This window comes from Lissotriton helveticus, chromosome 4_1 (assembly GCF_964261635.1).
Source record: "Lissotriton helveticus chromosome 4_1, aLisHel1.1, whole genome shotgun sequence".
Classification (NCBI taxonomy): domain Eukaryota; kingdom Metazoa; phylum Chordata; class Amphibia; order Caudata; family Salamandridae; genus Lissotriton; species Lissotriton helveticus.
This window is the reverse complement of record NC_136063.1, coordinates 2,140,478,000-2,140,501,558: the sequence shown is the minus strand read 5'-3', so window position 1 is coordinate 2,140,501,558 and position 23,559 is coordinate 2,140,478,000. Positions and strand designations below refer to the sequence as shown.

Here is a 23,559-nt window from a genome sequence, read left to right as displayed (position 1 = left end):
AGAGTTTTTCCACACAGATCATTGCCACAGGTCCTGGCGCTCTTCGTCTCATCCGTTCTCCTGGTGCTCTCACTATCATCATGCATCCTGGTTTAGATCAAGATCATGCACAAGGTCTAGACATCATTCCTACTATACTACATCCAATTCCAGCACAGGAAAATATTCATCAACGCTATCAGACTCTCCAACACCATGGGTTGCTTCAATGGATGATGTCACTGCTTTCCAGGAGGTCCTGGTGAGAGGTGCTGCAAAGCTAAATATCACGATGGTGGTTCCAACTCCTTCCACATCGGTTATATTTGAGACGCTTCACCATAGGTCAGCGCCAATACCTCTCCTTCCTTTGTTTCTGGGTCTGTTGCAACCAACAATGGTAGTATTCTTGACTCCAGCCTCAACTAAATCTGCTTCATTAAGGCTACAAAAATAATACAGACCTCCAGAGCAGGATCAACTTCTTCTCAGCTGCAACCCACCTCCATACTCTGTGGTCATCTTAGCAGCTAAAAAATATCATGCTACAATTCCATCGTCAATGGTACCACCCAACAAGGAAAGCAAGATGCTGGACTCATTGGGTCGCAACATATGCAGTACAGCTATGACCACTATGAAGGCAGCGAGTGCATCGGCTCTTCTGGGCAGGTATGAGAGGGCTTTTTGGGACTCCTTAAAGAAGTTTGCTGACAATTTCCTTAGAGAGAAAAGGGAGGACTTTTTAAAGGGTTGTCAATAAACAGATCCAACCAGATCATCAGTGCCGCAACTGATTCATCCTTGCTAGTGGCACGCGAATACTGTCATGGGGTGGCATTACGACAACATTCATGGCTCTGTCTCATGGCCCTTAACAGGAGTCACAATAAAGGATCCTAAATCTGTCATTCTCAGGATCCATTCTCTTCACCAGTCACATTGATGATGAGATGACTCAGTTGTAATCCAAAATGGAGACCCTGGAGGTAGTTGGCCCAGAAAACCAAAAAGTACAAACAAGGCCCTACAAGCCCTATTAACAGCGTTCTTTCCCTCATAGGATTCAAACCCCTAACTGGTATCAAGGTCGCCAGCAATCCTAACAGCAGAGGCCTTACCAGCATCAACAGCACTGGCTTTCTAGAGGGAGAGACACTCAACAGGCTGCTCATGGGGGAAAGCCTTCAGCGGCTCCAAGCCATGAATCTTTCCTTCCCTCTCTTCTGTTAGCCGCTCTGGTAGGGGGAAGTATTACACATTTTCTGACACAGTGGCAATACATCACAACATAAGCCTGTGTAATAAATATTATTTGGAATGGGTACTGTCTCAGGTTCACAAGTACTCCACTGAATATACCACCAAAACCATCTAATCACCATCCACAGATACTACGATCGGAAGTCAACATCCTTCTGCAGAAGCATGTGGTGGAGACTGTTCCTCCCAAACAACAGGGAACTGGCATTTATTCCCAATACTTTCTAGTAAAGAAAAAAGGCCCCAAAATTAGTTAGGATCCATTCTCGATTTGAAACTGGCCAACAAGAGGATTGGACGTGAAAAGTTTTGAATGCTGCCACGGCATCAGATCTATCCCCACTTACACCAGGGAGACTGGCTCTGCCCCATATACCAATAGGCAAGAAACATTGCGCGCACTGCATTGCATTTGGTAATGCAGTGCACGCAACAAAATTTGGTTTATTTATTTATATGTTGACTTACCTGTTAAGGTCAGTAATCAATACATTACTACCCCCCACCATGCCCCTCCCCTCCCCACGTCAGCGCCCGACAGGTACTCCCACTACCTGCCGCGGCTGGATATACCTCTACATTGATAGTGGTCATCTTTACATTGCTGCTCCTCCACACTCTAACCCATTGAAATTCACTGCAAAAACCAAAGGTTGTTGGGACATTACAGTTAGGAAATAGAATGGAAAAAACCATAGATATTCACTAAAAAAAAGCCAAAAGGTACAGCAACATTATAGTTAGGTTCTGAATTTACACACAAAACCGTAGAAATTCAGCAGTTATAGTTATACTTATTTCCAGAAACTATAACTCGTGCCCTAAGGTAACTAAAACTTGTGCCCTCGCCATCCGCTGCTAATTACCCCACATATTACATCACTCATTACATCTTCTATTGATAATATCAATGCAAAATGTGCTGTAAAATTATTGATGAGAAAACTGTTCATGTCAGGTGCACAACTTATAGTTAGTTACCTTAGGGCACGAGTTATAGTGAATGGGGTGCTAAGGCCCTAATAAGGCTCTGGAATGGTGGCCACATGCCCCCTCCCTCTAATTAAAAAGAGCAGCTCTGGCGGATGGGGTTTCCAGGGCCTAACATTGCTTAGGGGGGGCACATGGCCCACCTCCCCCGTAATAAACAAAAAGGCTCAAGTGGTGGGGTCCCCAGGGCCATGAAGGCTCAAGATAGTGGCCACATAGACCTCCTCCCTTTTAAAATAAAATGACCTGAAAATAGGGTCCCTCAGGGCCCAATAAGGCCCAGGATGGGTGGTACGTGGACCCCTCCCTTAAAAAAACATGAGGGCCTGTGGCTAATCGTTTAGCCAGGTGCAGTGGGGGCTTTCTTTAACCTTTGCGTGTTTTTAGTGAATTTGCAGGTTTTTCAACATAAAGTAATATTTTAACGGATGTATGACATTACAACGCATGCTTTTACCATGCATGCCTTTACAACGCAGTTTTTACAACGCATGCTGTTACAACGCATAGCGCTTAGGGGTGCTGGATAGTGAATATTTTAATTTACTATTCCAACTCCGGTCCCCGTGGATAGTAGGAAAGGTGTTGGATAGTAAATTAAATCTATTCCCTATCCTAGAGCGCTCCCCAGCCCAATGCGTTGTAATGACATGCGTTGTAATAGTTGCGTCATAAAGGCACTGCGTGGTAAAAGTTGCGTTGTAAAGGATGTTTCCCTATTTTAACACCATATTCTATAATATGTGCATACCGACTGTCCTAAAATCAATCATACATCTCATCACATCAAGGGATAATTTGTCAGGGAGGTAAAACTAAATTTTCCTAATTCAGCCATACTAAATATGTACCTTAATTATTCTTGCTTACGATTTTAGGAAGGTATTTCTTTTTGTCACATACTGATTTTAGCCACCTATTAAATTCTCTACTTGAGTAGGTATGAATGAAATATGTTGCGGAGTAGTCTTAACTTATCCAGTGATTCCCTAAAAGGGCGAAAACTACTAATTGACTCATAAAATTTGCCTAGTTCCTGTCACATGTATGCTGGTAATGAGGATTGAGTTTAGGACACTGAATGAATCAGGTATTTGTTGATATTGCTTACTTCAAATGCTAATCAGCAGTCTAGTCTAGAGTTAGTGCAAGGTCTGTGTCCGAAACTTAATGTGGTGCCCTCTAGATGCTTCTTCAAGTTTGGCCTGGGGCAATAAGCAGCACAAGTTTATAAGGACTGAAAAAATATGCTTTAGGGACAGAGAAAAATTGGCATCTGGTACCAACTCATGATCTGGCGGCACAAGTTGCCTCATCATTCAAGATGCCTGCAGGTTTGCTTCCAATTAGAATTCTATAAATAAAAGTTGCTGAAGGAGAAAGCACGAGTCTGGGGAATGATGTGAAAAAAGGCCCCTCCTTGCTTTCCAATTACAAAATAGTTGGCAAATTTCCTCATGAAAAGTTAAGGAAGAAAATATCAAATTGAGATTCGTCCAAACACGTGGTTTTAAAAAAAAACGCAGAACATAGACATGTTGCTGACCAAGCAAGCAGTAAAAAGTAAAGGGGAATAAAGAAAACCCTGTGTGGAGGAACATTTGACAACTGAGGAAAATAGATCACCATCAACCCTAAGAACATAAAATAGTGGGTGATTGAAAAGTATCCATAGGGGAAACGTCTCGAATATGGGGTTGCGATTCCACTGGGAGAATGCTCTTTTTCTTCAAATTTCTAACATTGCCTCTGTGTACTACGTGTTAATATAACTAATGGAAAATCTAAATCATTTAATGTCCTGGAAAAGGCAGATAGTATAATATCATCCCACAGAAACGTGTCAAAATCTAGTGGTTCATTGCTGAAAAGTGATGAATTTTTCAGTTTTTAATTTTCTGTGGGTATGTTTTACTGTGTTTAGCATATGTATGTTTTTAAGAATGAATCATATATAAAAAAGTAATACACATGTATATGTATATATATATATATGTATAAATATATATATGTATGTATAAATATATATATGTATGTATATATATATATATACATGTGTGTATATATATATATATATATATTGTTGTACTTTAGCAAGCATGTAGGACTGCTAACAAAGTAAGAGGCACACGCGGAGTCAGATTATAAAGCTAAAATGCTTTAATCGGTGCTTTACAGTTTCCTCTTCCCTCCAATTCGACAGACGCGTTTCGCCTTCGCGGCTTTTTAAAAAAAAAAAAGAAATATATATATATATATATGCGTGAGCAAGGGCATAACTTGCCAGAAACGCGTAGCTGCTCTGTGCTTCAAATAAAATCTGCCGAAGCTGAATCATTGTGGTCCGTCTCCCTTTGTTTGCTGGTGTGTGCTCGAGGCCAGGCTGGGCCGGAGACGCCGAGAGAGATTCAAGGAGAGTCATGGGGTATATATATATATATACATTTAATAAGGCATAATTTCTAAACATGTAGTATCCATGTTAGTTGTTTACATTGGGTTCCGGGTGATATTCGAAAACGTGGTATTGTGGATTGAAGGATCTTTTACTGTTGTTTCTGGAACTGTAACAGGAGTCTTTCTCTACCACTTCAGCCCTTGTCTGTATGATATATGGGCTGTATTCTCAGTGTAGCTAAGTTGCCCATAATATTGATTTGGTGGTCTGTGGGGGACTAGAGAAGGGGGCAGCAGTAATCACACATCCCTCCTATCACCATGTGTTATTCTCCTAGTCGCCTTTAGGGCAAACATGTGCACAATAATAAACAACAACGAATGTGCCCGTAACTTGGTCAAAGAATGAATTGTTGTTTCACTCCATCAATTAAGAAGACAGAGTGGCCTGGGAGGCTCCATCGTTGGATGTCACACTCCGATACTACTTTTTTCACTCAAATGATTCACTTTAAGACATTCAGTGGAGACCTGGATGATATGCCTTACCCCTTTATCCTGCCACCTGAGAAGCAAAAATCAGAACTTCAATCTTAGCCACATCTCTGAGACTGTAACACTCAAAAGTACCTCTCACCGCTTATGATCCCCGAGAGACTAAGCAGGTACCATCATCTGAGATCTTTTTCTGTTTGCTGCTGACCTACAGCACAGAGATAGGAAGTATATTGTCTCTCAGTATTTAGGACAATTAATATAATTTGTTGGTTATTAAAGGTTAGCAAGACCATCGAAATTATTTTTTAAAGTTATGTCAAAAAGTTGGGAGCAGGAGCATTAGGTGCTCAAGCGGACCCCTAGGATGTCCATCCGGATCCGTTTGGGGGGAGCCTGCCCATGAGTGAGTTCCCGCCGCAATCTCAGGACCCATGTATATTCCTTCTCCTTTCAAACTCAATTTGATTGGTTTGGCCTTGGCTAGCATGCAGTTTTTAAAACTTTTTGGGGGACACTTGAAATATGGAATAAATGTACAAAAAAAACATAAAAAATAAAGGAGTTGCCTAGAGGCCCAAATGCACCAGCCTTGGCACTGAAGTGCATTCCCTTTCAGGTGACTGTGCACACGTGATCAGGCCGAATGTGGCCAATCACAGTGCTTGACAGCCAATGGCTGAAGTGGGCTTACCAATTACCCCATGCCTTAGGCCGCAGGGTTAGAAGCAAAATGTGAATGACATTTGACATGACCAATGGATAAAGAGGGCTGGCCAAATGCCTCTCTGCATATACATATATGTATATATTTTTACCATGACTATTTTGGAAAGCATGAGGCTAGGTGGACAGCTAAAACTATCTGTAGATCGAGACGAAAACATTTTTTTTTCAGCCGCAGCTCCTCTGTTAAAGCTGAGGAGCGTCGCCCCACTGCTTTTTTAGTAGTGAAAATTGAAAAATAAATTGATCACAAGGGTTATTATCATTTTATTTTCTCTCCCTCACTTCCAGCAGCCGGGCTGGGCACGCCGACCATTCTGACACGACACAGCTGCAGGAAGGAGGAGTGGTGGCACTCCTTCAAGGGTGCATGACAGTTCGGCCGGCGTTCTAAGGCTGGCCAAACCGTCATGCACACTTCGATCTCTCCACCCGAGCTGTGCTGTACAGCCGCGTGGAGAGCAAACACAGGGTCATAGTCCCTTAGTGAGCTCCTGACTAGGGCGCTCACACCAATCACGGCGCTGCTCTCATGTTGGCTAATACCAGGATGAAACCAGCGTCTGGATTGTCATAGGGTAGCCTGTGGCATGCTGGGAATCGATAAGTAGAGGCCAGAAGAGCACCGACGCTGCAGAAAATGATTTTCCTTGCTCTGCCCCCCCCCATAGCCCCCTGTGTGCTGCCTCCCCCGTGTTGTCCACCACTTTAATGCCCCAGCCGCCGCCACTGGTTCTGTTGTGAGTGGCCATGTTTCAATGCAAGGTACCATTGTCAAACACCACAGTTTGAGTTTGAGTTTGAGTTTTAAAGTATTTGTAAAGCGCTCATACACCTGCGGTTTCTTGGCGCTACTGCTAACCAGATCCAGGGCTAAAGAACGGGGGAAACTGCTGGGGGTTTAATCAAAGGATTTTGTGAACAAATGGGTTTTGAGATGTTTGCGAAATTGCGGGTACAGGGCAATGGATCGCAGATCCAAGGGAAGGTTTGTCCTTCCTGTACAACCTGATAGTCTCTGTAGGGCAAGGGAACTAACTTTAAATCTGATGACTGGTCTGGCTATCTAACCGTACTCCCACATCACCCCCTCCCCCACGTGACATGCATAGCAGCGGATCCGCTGTCAGCAGACGCGCTCGCTCACTATGGTTACTCAGAATAGCATAATTGCTTTAATAGCGTGCTGATGAATGGCATAACTGGAATGAATAGTGATGAAAAAGATGAGGGGATAAATGATGACAAATTATCTCAGAGTCCTTTTTGTTGTCTACACAGACTGATGACAAATACAATCATCACTTAAAGAACATCAAGCAATTTTGTCTGTCTTTTGATGCATTTTGGTATTTATATTTCAATGCACGTCAGCTTGTTTTAGGGAGAAGGAGGAGGAGATGGGCATCCTGAACGAATAATTAATTGAATTTCTGTTTGACAAATGTCAGCATGTAAGTGGACTGCCAGTCACTGATGGTATGATGCCAGACTTGTAGGGGGGGAGTGTGGGGACACAAACAGGAATGACATGTCTCACTGGCCAATCGGTCATCTTAGGAAGCCATAGGAAGACTACTAAAGTACTGTGCCTAACCTAGGCAATGGGAGGGCTCAAATGGGAACATACTGCATAGACCACTGCAGAAGGACCACAGGGACAGCAAGGTCCATGGCACAGTATGATGGAGAGGAAATCATGTGTGCAGTAGTGCTGGAATAATTTTTAGACTGTGCCTCGACACTGCCTCATCAATGCATGGGGTTTGTATAATGTTGAAGGGATACTTAAAGATCAAGCTTCAAAAATGATTCATACTCATTCAGCCAGAGAGGAGGACTAAGGGGATACAGTGCTGGATTTTGGAACACAATTTCACAAATATATGCCTACACAGGGGTGGTTCCTCCATTGGAGCGGAAGAGGATCGCCCCACCTAAGTGCCCCAAACAGGCGTAGAGATGAAAAATAAAATGGTAATTCAATACCATTTTTTTTCATTGCCCTGTCAGGATGGGACAGGGCCTGCTGAGTGACAGCAGGGAGGACTGGTGAGCAGAGGGATGCCTTTGCACTGTTTGAAGTGCACATGTCTGTTTTTTTATGGTAATTTATTGAAGCGCACGTCCACCGACAGGTCTCTTGGTGCTAGGGAGTCTGAGCAGAGAAAAAGAGCAAGCAAGAAGCATCTAGTTGTACACCAAGGAGAACAGCCAGGTTTTAAGTTGTCACCTAAACAGCACACAATCAGCCTCAAGCCTGAGTGAGATAGCAAGTGAATTCCGGAACATCGGGCCCAGAAAAGAAAACCGGGTTCCTCCGATGCGCTTGGCCGGCCATCTTGAGACAGCCAGTCACACATGTGCACTTTAAACCTCTCAGCCGAGCTGTCTTAAGACAGCTAGGTTAAGACCAAGTGGAGGCAGCCAGAGCCTTCGGGAGCGCCGAGAGAGGCCACTCCCACCAATTAGGGCACTGCTCATATGCTCAGCATGTGAGCATGCCAGGATTGGTCGAGGGAGTTTGCTGGGGCCTGCAATGCAGTCCCAGCGTATATGATTGTAGTGCAAAGGACATCCTCAGACACTATTCTATTGCTTGTCTTTTTTCTTTTTATTCTGTTTGCCTTCCCCCCTCCCCTCAGTAGATGCCAACCACCACTGGCCTACAATGTAGTAGAATATGGTCATTTATAGAGCACACATTCTCCATCATAATGGCAAAAAGCAACCACTGGATATTTGATTGAGGAAAAATGACAATGTAATCCCCTTTTACAACTTATAGTAAGCTAGTTTAGAGACAGACCTGGAAGACCACGCCAACTTAACACTTTTTAGCATTCAGATGGCGAGCCTTGACCCTTCTAATAAAGAAGCGCTATACCAACCTTCACTGGTGATTGGTCCATGTAAATGACCGAGGTGATCTTTATCTGACTACTGGTTGGTGTTGGTTGCGCCTACTTGGAAAACTCTAACTAGCTTGACTTTGAAATAGCCTCGAGGCACTGATAGAGCCATATCAAACACCCAAGCTAACCTGTTTAGTGGTTACTGGATAGCAAGCCAACAAGGGGCTTCCCCTCTGTCTCATGTCCAGGCATTCCTCCGTTTCACAGTCCTTGAAGAAACAAAAGACTGGCAACGAAGATTAAGCCTTTGGGGAGTGGCTTGGTATTTCCATCTGAATTGTAGAAAACTATTTGGATAACTCTGCTGGTGGAGATGCAATAGTTCTCAGGCCCAATTATTTGGTCTCTACCCAGTCCACCCACAAACATCCAAGCTTTCTCCAAAATTGTAGACTAGCACACCTGTAACAATGATTTGGTGTCTTGCCAACATGGAGCAGTTTTAACGTTGAATGCTGTCCACAAACGATGTAAATTAATGTTCCTTGGTTTCTTTCATTCTAATATATTGTTCTGATCTGGTTCCCAGACCTCTTCTGTGGAAATCCCTTAAGGTCAATGGGCGTTCCGTCAATTTATTGACAACCATTTTAAGGCTTTGTGAAAACAAGTATGTGCAGGTGCTTTGGGGTAGGCAGGGGGAGCTTACACAATGCATCCCTATCCGCAGAGGTGTACAGAAAGGATGTGTTCTAGCCCCAACCTTTTTCTTTCGTTACTTCAATGATGTAATTGAGACTATGCTTGAGTGTATACATGACTCCCCAAAAATAAATGGCTCAACTGTTCCGGCCCTATCCTTTGCAGATGGTGCGTTGCTTCTATCAAGTCCTCCTATGGGTTTACGGACCCTACAGACCAAGTTCAAAGGCTTGTGTCATTCAAAGGGCCTTGAAATGAATCTTCAAAAAACGTAGGGCCCATTTCATAAAGGGCCTCCGCACTTGTGGTGGAAGCTCTTCAGTCATGGCAAGGGGCCTGCACTCATCACCGGGGCCTCTTTACTCATGACGGAACTCCACAATGAGTAACTGCAGTGTATCACACCCGTCACAAGTGCGGGGTCTCCACCGCGAGTGCGGGGTGTCTGCCACGAGTACGGGGTCTCCACCACGAGTGCGGGGGCTCCGCCACGACTGCAGGGTCTCTGCTACGAGTGCAGAGGCAGTTTGTGAATTGGGCCCAGAGTATATGACCATTAGTTCGCACAAGTCATTCAGAGGACATACTAGCTTGGTATCTACCTGCCTAGAAAGGGTGGAAATATGTAATTATTTGGAAATCAAAGTTGATAGTGAATTATTCTGGGTCCCTCACATTGAGAAAAGCAGGGCCATATGTCAGCACAGGGCTGTGGCAGTGATACATAAAATACAGCATGCAACAATCTCAAAACCTGTATCCGGGACCCTGGAGGCCAAAAAAGCCAACGCGCCAGCTGCTGCTCTGTAAGGAGCAGAAATGTGGGTCTTTGAAAACGCTAAGGTATTATCTGTAGGAGAGAAGATTTTGTTAGATCTCTCCATAGCTTATCTCAAGGTACCCGTTTATATGCTAAAGAAAATATAACATCTTGCTGCTTCAAGCCTTTTAGGGCCTCATTACGATTTCGGTCAGAAAGACTCTGAATGGCATTCGGATTTTGCTAACCCGTGTCGGAACCCATGTTTCCGACTGACCGATTACGATAGAAGGAAACCGTTCGGTCATTCTGACTCGGTTCCGACCAGTCTGGACGAATCCGAGACAGTCGGAGCCGATTCGTACAGCACAATGGACAGTGTTTCCGACCGACCAATTACATCGTCGCATTCTGACAGCCTTTACCGAAAAGGCTGTCTGAAACTGACTTCAGGGCCCCGTAGCAGACCTCCTTTACCCAGAGGTCTCCGGCTAGGGCCCGTGGGGGTGCCCATGGACCTTGGGGTGCCCGCCAAAGGGTGCAGTCTTTTCCGCAACCACTCCTTTTTACAATGGGAGCCTGTGTAGTCGGTCAGAACACAGGCTCCCGTTGAAGTCAATGTAAGTCAGACGGAATGGTGTTACGAACTATAACAATCGGTCGGTCGGACTCCCCTAACCCGAGTCGGTTGGAAGCGATTCCGACAAGGAGTTGATCGGAATGCTTTCCGATCGACATTGTAATTAGGCCCTTACTGTTTCGGGCCAGATTATGGTCAACTGGTAAACCAGTCCCCTGTAGGGACAGTGTAATTAAAATAATGCCCCTTGATGCCCTGGTCATTCTCACTTGGCTTTGTCATGTCAATGTTTTTCTTTGGGATTAGGAAGATTTTTGCCGGCTCGGGCTTCGATTTCCCCTGCCTACAAGGCCGCTTAAAAGATTCATACTGGAATGATGTAGTCAGACAGTCGCATCACAGTGCTACTAATAGGAAAAGTTTTAGGATTTAAACCATTCCCTTCATACGAGAAGTTCATAGATGGAATACACCCACATCAATCCAAAACATTATTCTTAACATTTCACCTTGCAAATAAAAAGTTTAACAAGCAAGTGGAAAGTCTACTCTGCTGATAGCAGCCTATGCTCTCTATGTAATAACCAGGTTATTGAAAACATGGAGCATGTGTTGTTGCTTTGTCTAGCGTGACCATCGTGCGAGAAGGAAGTGCATTTGCCCCGTGTTCCGCAGAATTGGACTCCTTTAAAGGTGCTCAAATCGGACACTTCTCCCAGTATTGTGTTTAGTTCAAGCAGGCTCCTGTGTTGTGCATGGCTAACCAGGAATCGTTAGTGGCTCGATTTTTAGGGCCTTATTTATGAAGGCCTTGCGCCGCCAGTGCGTCACTTTTAACATGGGAAAAAGTGACACACTGGTGGCGCAAGGCCTTCATAAATAAGGCCCTTAGATGTTAAGCTCAATGAATTACTTTTTTTATAATGCATTAGTCTTGCGTACGTTTTTATTCTTTTTTTATGCATGCGCACTTTTAATATGAATTTGCTGCCATTTTAGACTTGTTTAAGTGTATTTTTATGTATGTTCTATGGGTTAGCACTCTTTGAACTGAACGAATACATTATTCACAGCACCGTCCAGAATTAAGACTATATGTGCCATATTCTTCTTACATCCCTTGCAACTTATTTTTCGAGACATTTTCGTCAACGTTATCTGTTGTGCAAACAGACGATTTATTTTTCTTGTATTTGAAAACATCCTTTCTTGCACCTATACCCCAGTGTCACTTGGTGAACGTTACAAAAGTCTCTCCATTTCACTCAGAACAAGTCAAAGTAAACACAAATGTCCGTGTTAGAAGAACTACTGCAAATTATCAGATGAAATTGCCTGACATTCAACTCTGTCTTTAAACTCAGAGCAAACAAGAAAATAAACGTGTCTTGCTATTTCCCTTTCTCTCTGGAGACTCAGGGATATGTAGGGTTTTTTTCTTCTTCCCAGTCAAAGGAAAGAGGAAAGCCACTCGTGGACATCAGCATTCTCAGCTCTTAGATGAACAGGCCGGATGTTGCTTCACATCCATCCAAGCAACAGTAGGTGTGACAGTGCAGCTACCTTTACTGTCAGCAGGAAGATTGATACTTCAAACTCCTCATCAAGGACCCTTTTTCAAGAATGGAAACAAAGTTGTCCCCTTCAGAGTTGGATGCAAAGAATGTTTTTTCCTTGAGGTGTCAGTACAGCCAGGAAATAATTCACACCTGGTACTTTCATGTTTGAAATAGAAATATCTCTGAATCTTTAATGGCATTTGTGACAGATCGATGTGAATACTGAATTCACAACTACAGGATGAGTGAGCTAGTCAATATGTTTTTTTTCAGTTCTCTGTCATGTTTTCACTCAGTAATCCTGGGATTAAATTAGTAGCTTTAATTGGGAAATAGTGAGCATCCCTTGTACTGGGGAATGGCTGCCGGTGCTGCAAAAATGCACCTATTTTCTGAGACTGAAAGGAAATAATCTGCTGTGGTCAGATTCAAGAACAAGAGGGAGGGCGCATGGTTCAAGGGTTGACTCTCCCATATGGGGAACATAGTTCAAGGAGTGACCCTAACACACAGCGGCATAGGTATCATTGGTGTAGAAAATGCAGTTATTGCAGCACCAGGGTGTGAAAGGGCTACTGAACCAGCTGTGTTAGTCATAGATGATGTTATAATAAATGGGTCAACCCACTAGTACTGGGACCTGGGTAATCAATGGTATATGAGAAGGGGTCCCAGTTGGAAGAGCATAAGATAAACAAATCAGCAAAATTAACCTCATAAACATGGACTTCAAAGAATGTTATTTAATATACATCCTTTCTTGTAAATTAATTACCATATCTTTTCGCAGTATTACAATTCAAAATATTTCATGATAAGCCCAAAGGAGAAGGGGGGTGGGGGGGAGGTGAAGAAAGGAAAATTGTGCAGCATAGATTTAAATTAGTCGTAAAGGAGTAACATAATATGTGGTCTCATCAATATTTGAACATATAGTACCACACTGGATCTATATACATCATCATATATCAACTCATAGGTTGAGCAAATCCTATCCTGTTGATGTCTGGCACAGTCCACAAGTGATCAGTTTGCCCACAGGTAAGAAAGAAAAAACAGTATGTCGACGTTTCGACCCCAATTTCGCAGGCGACGTTATTGCCCTACAGCGGGGTCTTCCTCAGGACGGGTGGTGGTGGGGTGTGGGAGTACAAAAGGGGGCACCTACAAAAGGAAAAACTAAATTAGGATTGGTATATTCTTACAAGAATAGCTGAAGGCTAATTAAAGCCATGCCTAGTTACCTACACGAAGCGCGGTGAATCTAGCGGCTCCGTCTGAAACTGATGTTGGGCCACGGGCTCCTATTGCCAAGAGAGCGTAATCCTAAAAATAAATTAGGCATTTATAAGACAGTGGACCGTACTCGACTATAATCCACGTCATATCATATTTAATATCAGCACATGTGTACAGTTCAGTAAAACATCATACACTACCCAGCCGGGTTAAAAACATAAGTTACCAAATCAAACGACGGAGAACCAAACAAAACAGCCAACCACAGGGCTAGCCCCCACAATTCAAGTCAAATCTTACTCCACAGAAGAGCGTGTGGCACTAGTCTAAGGCTCACCTATTCACGCAGCCGCGATCCTAGGTGCTGATTATGCATGGAAACGCTTCTATTCGTGGCAGAAAACTCATATCTGCAATTAACAAGAAAGTGCAATTCAGAACATAATTAACATGTCGTCATTGCATTTTAACCCACTACTTTATCTGTTTACTCACCATATACAAGGGTGAAACAAAAGAAATCCAACACAATTTGCTGGCAGTGGCTTCTTGCTTCCAAAACGCCAATCGGGAAAAATGCCTTTACAAAAGACCTCCTAGGTTCGTTTGTATGTCTAGGAATTGGAATAAACAGGAGGCGTGTGTTACCAAACACATATAGCGATCGCCGCATCACTAAAAAGGGGCACGATTAAGGTATAGCCCAATCTTACCCGGAACTCGAAGAAAGCGGGAAACCTCCTCGCTGTGCATCCGTACCATTTAATTTAATGGCTTGCCGCGAGCCATGGAGCGGGATGCCTGGTATCTCTTAGACAAACCCTTTCAAAGTTCACTCGGGTTTCTAAGGAAAAAATAAATAAACAGGCGGTGCGTGTTAGCGTCTACACTCACAACCTCCGCATAGTCATACAAAGGGGGGACATGGCTATTAATTAACTCGAGCTTACCCATTAGAAAATGCGTGCTGAATCCTCCGCATAGCAGCAGACCGTTTGCTCTAGTGACCTGACGCGAGGACAGGAGCGGAATTTATAATGATAGAGAGCGAGACTTTGTCATACACGGAGGACTATATCAACCAGCTGATTAAGGACAGGTCTAATCAATTCTTGTCTTCAGATACACCCAACGTGGACTATACGTTGAATGACAAACTAGCACGCCTAGAGAGGCTTGAAAAGAAACTAGTCAGAACACGCTTGCACGGCCACCTGTTGACCAAATATCTAGAATCCAACATCATCCCAATTGGTCTGCAGGTTAAGAACGAGCCTGCGATTTTCGTGGACGTGCCTAAATTTAAGGAAGGCTTTAGTTTTGTAGCTAACAATTGCTCTCGGCACTGGATGGTGCTGGGGGTGGAGACGGCTGCTCACCAAGTGCAAACACTAACCCGTGAAATTGCAGATTTGAAGTCTGAGATTGCAGGTGATGCAACTTTGATTAATGCAAAAGAGGCTTTGGAAAAAGCAGCAAAAACTTTGAAAGATTTTGAAACGAATACACAACAGAGGAAACTTGAAAAGTTGGCTAAAGATATCAAGTTCTATGAGAAAAAGAACACATATCCGTACCTGAACGAGGATTACTATAAACAAGACTCCCAAGGACGCTTTTCAGGAAGGGGTAGGGGAGCGTCCCGTGGCCGGAGGAACTTCACCACTTTCTCGGATTCTTCCTACAGTGGGGACAGCGACAGTGGTCAGGTAGCAACTACATCAGGATATAACTACCAAAACCAGTGGAACCAGCCTCAGGAACTATTCAACCAACCCCAGCCTTTTTTAGGAGGGGGCCAATGGCGGCCGCCACGTGGCAGAGGGAACTGGTAGAGAGGCTTTACGAGGGGCCAGAACACCAACTGGGACAAGGGCCGTGGGCAGACCCAGAAGCAGGTGCACTTTCCACAGGAGAGCCACGGCGAAATCTCGACCCGCCGCAAGGTGTACCGGTGGTGAACACAGAACCCAGCCCGGTTGTAAACCTATCATCTTATGAACTCAATGAGAATGAATGTAGGATCCTGGAGAAGGGTCTGTCTTTTGTACCGACATCTCTCCCTAACATTTTTACTATAAAAACAGAACTGATGAAATTTTTTAGAAAAGTACGACTGCGTTACTTCTTCCGAAACAGTACAGCCTACAACAGTCCATCGGTTACAGGCCTGAGAATACCATCAACATTTGTACCACCTAAGAGTGCGATGACGAATCAAATCTTAGCCTATGAAGATATGGTACTAAAAGAGGTTGAAAAAACGTTATCAACACATAAGTACACTAAGTTCAATATCAATCAAAGTGAGAGGAGAGCTCTAACCACTCTGAAAGACAATAACAATATCGTAATTAAATCAGCGGATAAAGGGGGAGCAATTGTCATTCAAGATGTAGGAAAATATAAGAACGAAATCCTTCGACAATTGGGCGACGGAGTGAGCTACCAGCCACTAAGATGTGATCCCACTAAAGATCTAGCCTTGGAGATCCTGGCAGTGACAACAGAGGGCAAGGATCAAGGTTTCCTGAGCGAGCTTGAATTTAAGTATCTCAACCAAAAAGACCCAAGAATACCAACGATTTATACCCTCCCCAAAATTCACAAGTGTATGCTAGAACCCCCAGGCCGCCCTATCGTGTCCGGGTGTGGATCAATTTTGGAACCCTTGTGCAAATATATTGACTTTTTCCTAAAACCTATTGCAGAAGGTACACCCACATACCTGAGGGATACTATGCAGATCATAAATCTTGTGGATGGTCTTTCCTTTGACAAAAGTAAACAGAGGTTGGTGACATGCGATATAGTTTCGCTCTACATGAGCATTCCACAACTAGACGCTCTTGAGGTCATACGTGTAGCACTTGATGAACGTACTGCACCTATGTTGGTGCCTACTGAATTTATTATCCAATTGCTAACCATCGCAATGAGAAAGAATTTCTTCATGTTTCAGGGCAAATTCTATGTACAATCCAAGGGAGTGGCGATGGGGGCAGCATTTGCGCCGGATCTGGCCATCATATATATGGCAGATTTTGAACGGAAATTTATCCTGAATCAAAACAACCCATACCAGGCACAATTACAGATGTGGCGTCGATACATAGACGACGTCTTGATGATTTGGACTGGCTCTGAAGAAACCTTGAATGTGTTCCATCTCTGGTTGAATGAACAGAGTACGGATATTCAATTTACCATGCAGTCGCATCAAGAAAAAGTCGATTTCCTTGATATTACTATCTTCCAGGAAGAAGGGCTACTATCCACAACATTGTATCGGAAACCCACTGAACGGAACTCGCTCTTATTATATAATAGCCATCATCCCAGAGGCCTGAGGGACAACCTGCCAGTTGGTCAGTTTCTTAGGGTAAGACGGAACTGTTCCAAAAAAGATGACTATTTCGTGCAGTCCGAGGCCCTTACTGCAAAATTGTTGGAAAGAGGATATCCGAGGAGACTTGTGAAGAGAGCACAAAAACGAGCTTGGTACAGTCCCAGAGAGGAACTACTTACGCCTCACACCAGAAATGACAACACCAATGAGCAGATGATCTGTGTGACCACATATAATACGCAAAGTAACAGCATTAAGAAGATTGTCAACAATTATTGGCCAATGGTGTCTGAGGAGATTGGCCAACCACTTAAACCAATGCACTCGTTCAAGAAATCAAGGAATGTAAAAGATCAAGTGGTTAGTTCCTACCTAATGACACCTGATACTCCCACCTTACAATCTATGTGGAATTTGCCATCAGTGTTTGGGCATTACAGGTGTGGCCAGTGTAAAGTCTGTCCAATGTGTTTACAAACTAAACAGTTTAAATACAAAGAGCAATGTGTTGATCTGAAATCCCTTACGAATTGCAATACAACCTGTGTGATTTACTGCATCAAATGTCCGTGTGGCTTGGCCTATGTAGGTCAAACACAACAGAAAATCAAGGTCCGAATTATGCAACATCAAAGCAGGATCAGATGTGAGGTAGTGGGTGCACCACTCGTAGACCACTACAGGAGGTTTGGCCATACATTGAATGAACTTGAGTGGGTGGTCCTTGAAAAGGTGACCTTGGGTCCCCGGGGAGGGAGTATATCTTCTATCCTCACTGTGAGAGAAAGTAAGTGGATGCACTTGTTGGACACTATAGTGCATGGTCTTAATGAACAGGAGAACAATTTTGCACAATTAGCATGTTTATAATATAGATTCCATGCAATACTGACATCGTTTATTGTAATTTGTTTAATGTGACACATTTGGCAAGGTTGTAATACTAATTATGATGTGAGGGCCCATTCAATCCGATTGAGACAATATGTGCTATTTTTCATTCATATATATATGTTTCATTACTACAGCTCTGCAATTTTTGCGTTTTTGAAATGTAATACAACTGAGGATTTTACATAAAAAGGAGGAAAAAAAACCCCTCCCGTTTTATCTATTTGGTTGGCCATGACGAGTGCCCCACTGAATTTAATTAAAATTTATCTGGCCTTTAAAAAGTCAACTGATAAATAAGACGTCTGCGCACTAGCAAGGTTGTTATCCTTTCGCGCTAAGATAGAAATCTCTAACTTAGTTAAATGAGGCACTAGGCTACTCCAGCGCTTAATTTCACCAGGGGCCGAGTCTGTCTACTATTTTCACTGGGCGCGCATTGGCTACATGCAAGCAGTGACATTTAGCTGCTGCCCTGTTGATAAATTCCGCTCCTGTCCTCGCGTCAGGTCACTAGAGCAAACGGTCTGCTGCTATGCGGAGGATTCAGCACGCATTTTCTAATGGGTAAGCTCGAGTTAATTAATAGCCATGTCCCCCCTTTGTATGACTATGCGGAGGTTGTGAGTGTAGACGCTAACACGCACCGCCTGTTTATTTATTTTTTCCTTAGAAACCCGAGTGAACTTTGAAAGGGTTTGTCTAAGAGATACCAGGCATCCCGCTCCATGGCTCGCGGCAAGCCATTAAATTAAATGGTACGGATGCACAGCGAGGAGGTTTCCCGCTTTCTTCGAGTTCCGGGTAAGATTGGGCTATACCTTAATCGTGCCCCTTTTTAGTGATGCGGCGATCGCTATATGTGTTTGGTAACACACGCCTCCTGTTTATTCCAATTCCTAGACATACAAACGAACCTAGGAGGTCTTTTGTAAAGGCATTTTTCCCGATTGGCGTTTTGGAAGCAAGAAGCCACTGCCAGCAAATTGTGTTGGATTTCTTTTGTTTCACCCTTGTATATGGTGAGTAAACAGATAAAGTAGTGGGTTAAAATGCAATGACGACATGTTAATTATGTTCTGAATTGCACTTTCTTGTTAATTGCAGATATGAGTTTTCTGTCACGAATAGAAGCGTTTCCATGCATAATCAGCACCTAGGATCGCGGCTGCGTGAATAGGTGAGCCTTAGACTAGTGCCACACGCTCTTCTGTGGAGTAAGATTTGACTTGAATTGTGGGGGCTAGCCCTGTGGTTGGCTGTTTTGTTTGGTTCTCCGTCGTTTGATTTGGTAACTTATGTTTTTAACCCGGCTGGGTAGTGTATGATGTTTTACTGAACTGTACACATGTGCTGATATTAAATATGATATGACGTGGATTATAGTTGAGTACGGTCCACTGTCTTATAAATGCCTAATTTATTTTTAGGATTACGCTCTCTTGGCAATAGGAGCCCGTGGCCCAACATCAGTTTCAGACGGAGCCGCTAGATTCACCGCGCTTCGTGTAGGTAACTAGGCATGGCTTTAATTAGCCTTCAGCTATTCTTGTAAGAATATACCAATCCTAATTTAGTTTTTCCTTTTGTAGGTGCCCCCTTTTGTACTCCCACACCCCACCACCACCCGTCCTGAGGAAGACCCCGCTGTAGGGCAATAACGTCGCCTGCGAAATTGGGGTCGAAACGTCGACATACTGTTTTTTCTTTCTTACCTGTGGGCAAACTGATCACTTGTGGACTGTGCCAGACATCAACAGGATAGGATTTGCTCAACCTATGAGTTGATATATGATGATGTATATAGATCCAGTGTGGTACTATATGTTCAAATATTGATGAGACCACATATTATGGTACTACTTTACGACTAATTTAAATCTATGCTGCACAATTTTCCTTTCTTCACCTCCCCCCCACCCCCCTTCTCCTTTGGGCTTATCATGAAATATTTTGAATTGTAATACTGCGAAAAGATATGGTAATTAATTTACAAGAAAGGATGTATATTAAATAACATTCTTTGAAGTCCATGTTTATGAGGTTAATTTTGCTGATTTGTTTATCTTATGCTCTTCCAACTGGGACCCCTTCTCATATACCAGTCATAGATGATGGCCAACATAATTTAACAATGCTTTTACTATTCAACAGGGGGAGGGTGACCCCTGCTCCTTGTTTGCAATATGGTCCGTGTAAGAATTTAGGATTCTAATGCGGGGGGGGGTAAAACCCTTCTCAAGCAGCAACCACAATTCTTCTCAGGGTGTCACCAGCAGACCCAAAATGAACCTGTGCTCAACCCTTGGGTAGCTTGGCACACAGCAGTTAGGCTTAACTCAGGCTTAGCCCAAAGCGTAAAGTATTTGTGTAACACTGTTGATGAGGGATACGAGGGCCTACGCTGCGCATGTGTCGCACAGCGGCACTTCAGAAGAGGCTGCAGGCTGCGAAGGCAATGCAATCTTTGTGAGGGGTCCGATTCACATAGCAACGGCGATGCATCAGCTCTGCTCAGGGCTACGCCTCACAGCAGATGAGGTGCGTTGGTTACGGTGGATCCACAGAGGCAGGCAGCGCACCTTAGGCCCACTTCCAAGCGCCCAGAACTGGGGTGGCACCACTTGGCAAGGTAAACTCACAGATGGCAGTGTCCAGGCGCTAGAGTCGAGGTTGGAGCCTTCTGTCCCTGAGGCTCAAGTCAGGAGGCCAGCTAACTAGTCACTCTGGGGTCAATTATATCATGTGATATGCCATCAGTGGTGTCATAAATGATGTCATAGAACATGTCATGAGTGATGTTATATGTATGGTAATAAGCAGTGCATGGTGGGGGTGCAAGTTACAGTTAGCTCTGCTAGCTATAACTGGTGAATTTCTGTGTTATGTTTAGTTCAAAACGCTAATGTTGTCACTGACATATTCGCCCAACTATAACATTACTTTAACCTTTGTGTTTTTTCAGTGAGTATATGCACACATACACACCTATGTCATTTTAAGCATTCGCAATTGTCAAGAATTTTTATATTGGTGGCTAAAAAGGAAGTTGGTTTCTGGTTTCTTTATCATGACTCATGGAGCAGCACATGACTGTTCACGGAATCTAATATGGACAGTTAGTGGGCTTAAATGAAGCACTGGTATGTGCTGCCAAAAAGAGAGCATGCATTTGGATCAGTTAAAACAAAGTGATATGCTAGAGTCGAGCATATCACTTGGTGTTTTAGAAATAAAAATACATTTTAGAACGCTCCAACCTTCCCATTGAGAGTAAAATGTAGATTTTTTCCTATTTCCTATTTGTGAATTCAATAAAATATTTCATAATTTGTGTGAGTGTTTGATGTATACTTGTTTCTGCGTTTTTGTGTATTGTTTTTAGATTCAACTGGTAGAAATTGCTTAGGCTGGGGTGCCCAGCTTTCAGTAGTAATACAGTGGGGTCCACAGTAGTCAAAAGTTAAGTTATTTTATTGTCTTATTGCATAATGTGTTTTTTTTGTTTGGAAGTAGTTTAGCTCCCACATGTACATTTGATTTACTGGGTTAACAAATGTTTTGGTTCTGATCAACGAAGGGCCATAGAAGGTCTTATAGGAGAGATTCATGAGGCGCACAGAATAATCAATTGGGTAATTTAGATGCCGGTGACATTAGGTTCCACTGTTTGTTTTGTCAAGCAAAAGCTTTGCTTGCTGAGCATCTTTGTTAAAAGCAAAGGTTACAAAATGCTTGTAAACTTCTAATTACTAATAATTCTTCTCCTCAGGATCAACTATGTGCTTACTGTCAATCAGCGCCGGGAAACCCTTATGGGTAGCTGTCGCGCTCTATAAGATTAATTAATAAATAAATAAATAAAATAAATAAACTCTCAGAAAGAGAGCATCAAGTCATGCATATGATAGACGACTACATGTTCCCTGACAAAGATGGCTACCAAAAATGACATATACTACATGTTCCCTCACAAAGATGGCTGCCAAAAATTACATGTACTACATGTTTCCCCACAAAGATGGCTGCCAAGAATTACAAGCATTATAGAGTACAGGTGCTGGAAATGACCTTCATATGAGAGAAGTGTATTGATGTGATGAAACACATGATGCTAGTATACATTATGTAAACAAAGTATGTGCAGAAATATTTTACTGTTATGTTTCTGACTCAGACTAGACGCCGTTTAGGAGCATTTTGGAAACAATGTGCAACTTGCATGAACTAGACTTAAAACCTGCTCATGAAGGCAGTATCAACATTAATGCAGCATCAACATTAAACACGAAGACAGTATCACTATTAAACACATACATCTAGTGGTGCACCCTTAAAAGTAGTGAGAGAAATAGCAACAGCAGACAAAAATCAAAAAACGACTAGATGTCACCCAGGGTTTTGCAAGGCATGCAGGGTTTATTGTTTATGAGGATAAATAAGTCATTTGAGGTTTAATTAAGTAAAACAAAGAGAGAGGTGGTGGGAGTGATAGAACAAAGGCGTCTCTCGAGAAAAATAGAATATTGTTTAAATGTGAGATTTCTTAAAAGTTCACACCAAAAACACAACAAAAGCACGTAGTATGGTCCAAGTAGTCATGCCTCCAATGTTTAACCACCTGTGAATGATTTTGGTCATTAAACAAAGACATATTAAGATTTAATGTACAATTAACTAAAAGAAACAAGATTAGTTTGGGTGGTTTTCAGCAGTGCCCACTCTGGGGTGCCTGTGAGCTTTGTTTTGCTTCAAGATGCAGCAAATAACCACAGTATTCAGCCTATTAATTATTTGTAATTGCAGCTACCATCAACGTTGCAAAACTTTACACCGACAACAGCAGTGTAAGAAAAAAGCATTCTATTTGATTATCAAAATATTGCCTGTCTGACTTGAAGACATCCTTAATACTTTCTGTGTGATAACCCCATAAACGTTTCCTCTATCCAGAGGCAAATTAACTCAGCTTGATGGAAATTCCCATTTAGTGTCACTTCCTTAACCAGATTAGGGAGTTGGGAATTAAGGCAAATTCTCCTAATCATATAAAATTGTCATTGCAGGCTCTTTCCGCTCAAGTATATAGATGGATTATAAATGAGGCAGACATATTGTAATTACTGCAGCAACTGCATTCTGACTGCGCGTGAGAGCCTCGATGAACCGACCTAGAACAATGAGTGATGGCAAACAATGATCACTCTCACGGTGATAGCTTTGCCAAATCAATCTTGCACACACCGAGTTTGGTAATGATAATGCCACGCTGAAGCACGTCACTAGGTAGTGATTTAAGGGATGTATGACGTTACAACGCATGCTTTTACAACGCATGCCATTACGACGCAGGTTTTACAACGCAAGTCGTTACAACGACTTGCATTGGGGGGCGCTGGATAGTGAATAGTTTAATTTACTATTCCAACTCCAGTCCTAGTGGATAGTAGGGAAGGTGTTGGATAGTAATTAAACTATTCCCTATCCTAGAGCGCCCTCCAGCGCAATTCGTTGTAATGACTTGCGTTGTAAAAGTTGCGTCGTAATGGTAGTGCGTTGTAAAAGTTGCGTTGTAAAGGATGTTTCCCGATTTAAGGATAGGGAAATATGCCCTGCAGTATTTTTATGCAAAGCCCAAAGATTGCACTACCTGTGAATCTCACGTTAAACAAGTTGAGCTATTCAATTATTTTCACAAATGGGACAATTTACACTATTGATCCAATGCCATGATTTTTCAAATCAACGTTTTTCCAATTCGATTGCTAGGTATC

The 23,559-nt window shown here is 42.9% G+C and overlaps 1 protein-coding gene and 1 long non-coding RNA gene across 3 annotated transcripts in view; one reads left to right on the top strand and one right to left on the bottom strand.

Annotated features, from left to right (window-relative positions):
• Positions 1–23,559, bottom strand: part of LOC144829578 (actin-binding protein WASF3-like) — a 233,953-nt gene that overhangs the window by 194,896 nt on the left and 15,498 nt on the right. The window lies entirely within an intron of this gene.
• LOC144827817 (uncharacterized) lies at positions 18,892–19,537 on the top strand. The gene is made up of 3 exons (XR_013610393.1): positions 18,892–18,965; positions 19,216–19,293; positions 19,378–19,537. It is a non-coding gene; the product is annotated as an uncharacterized LOC144827817 (long non-coding RNA).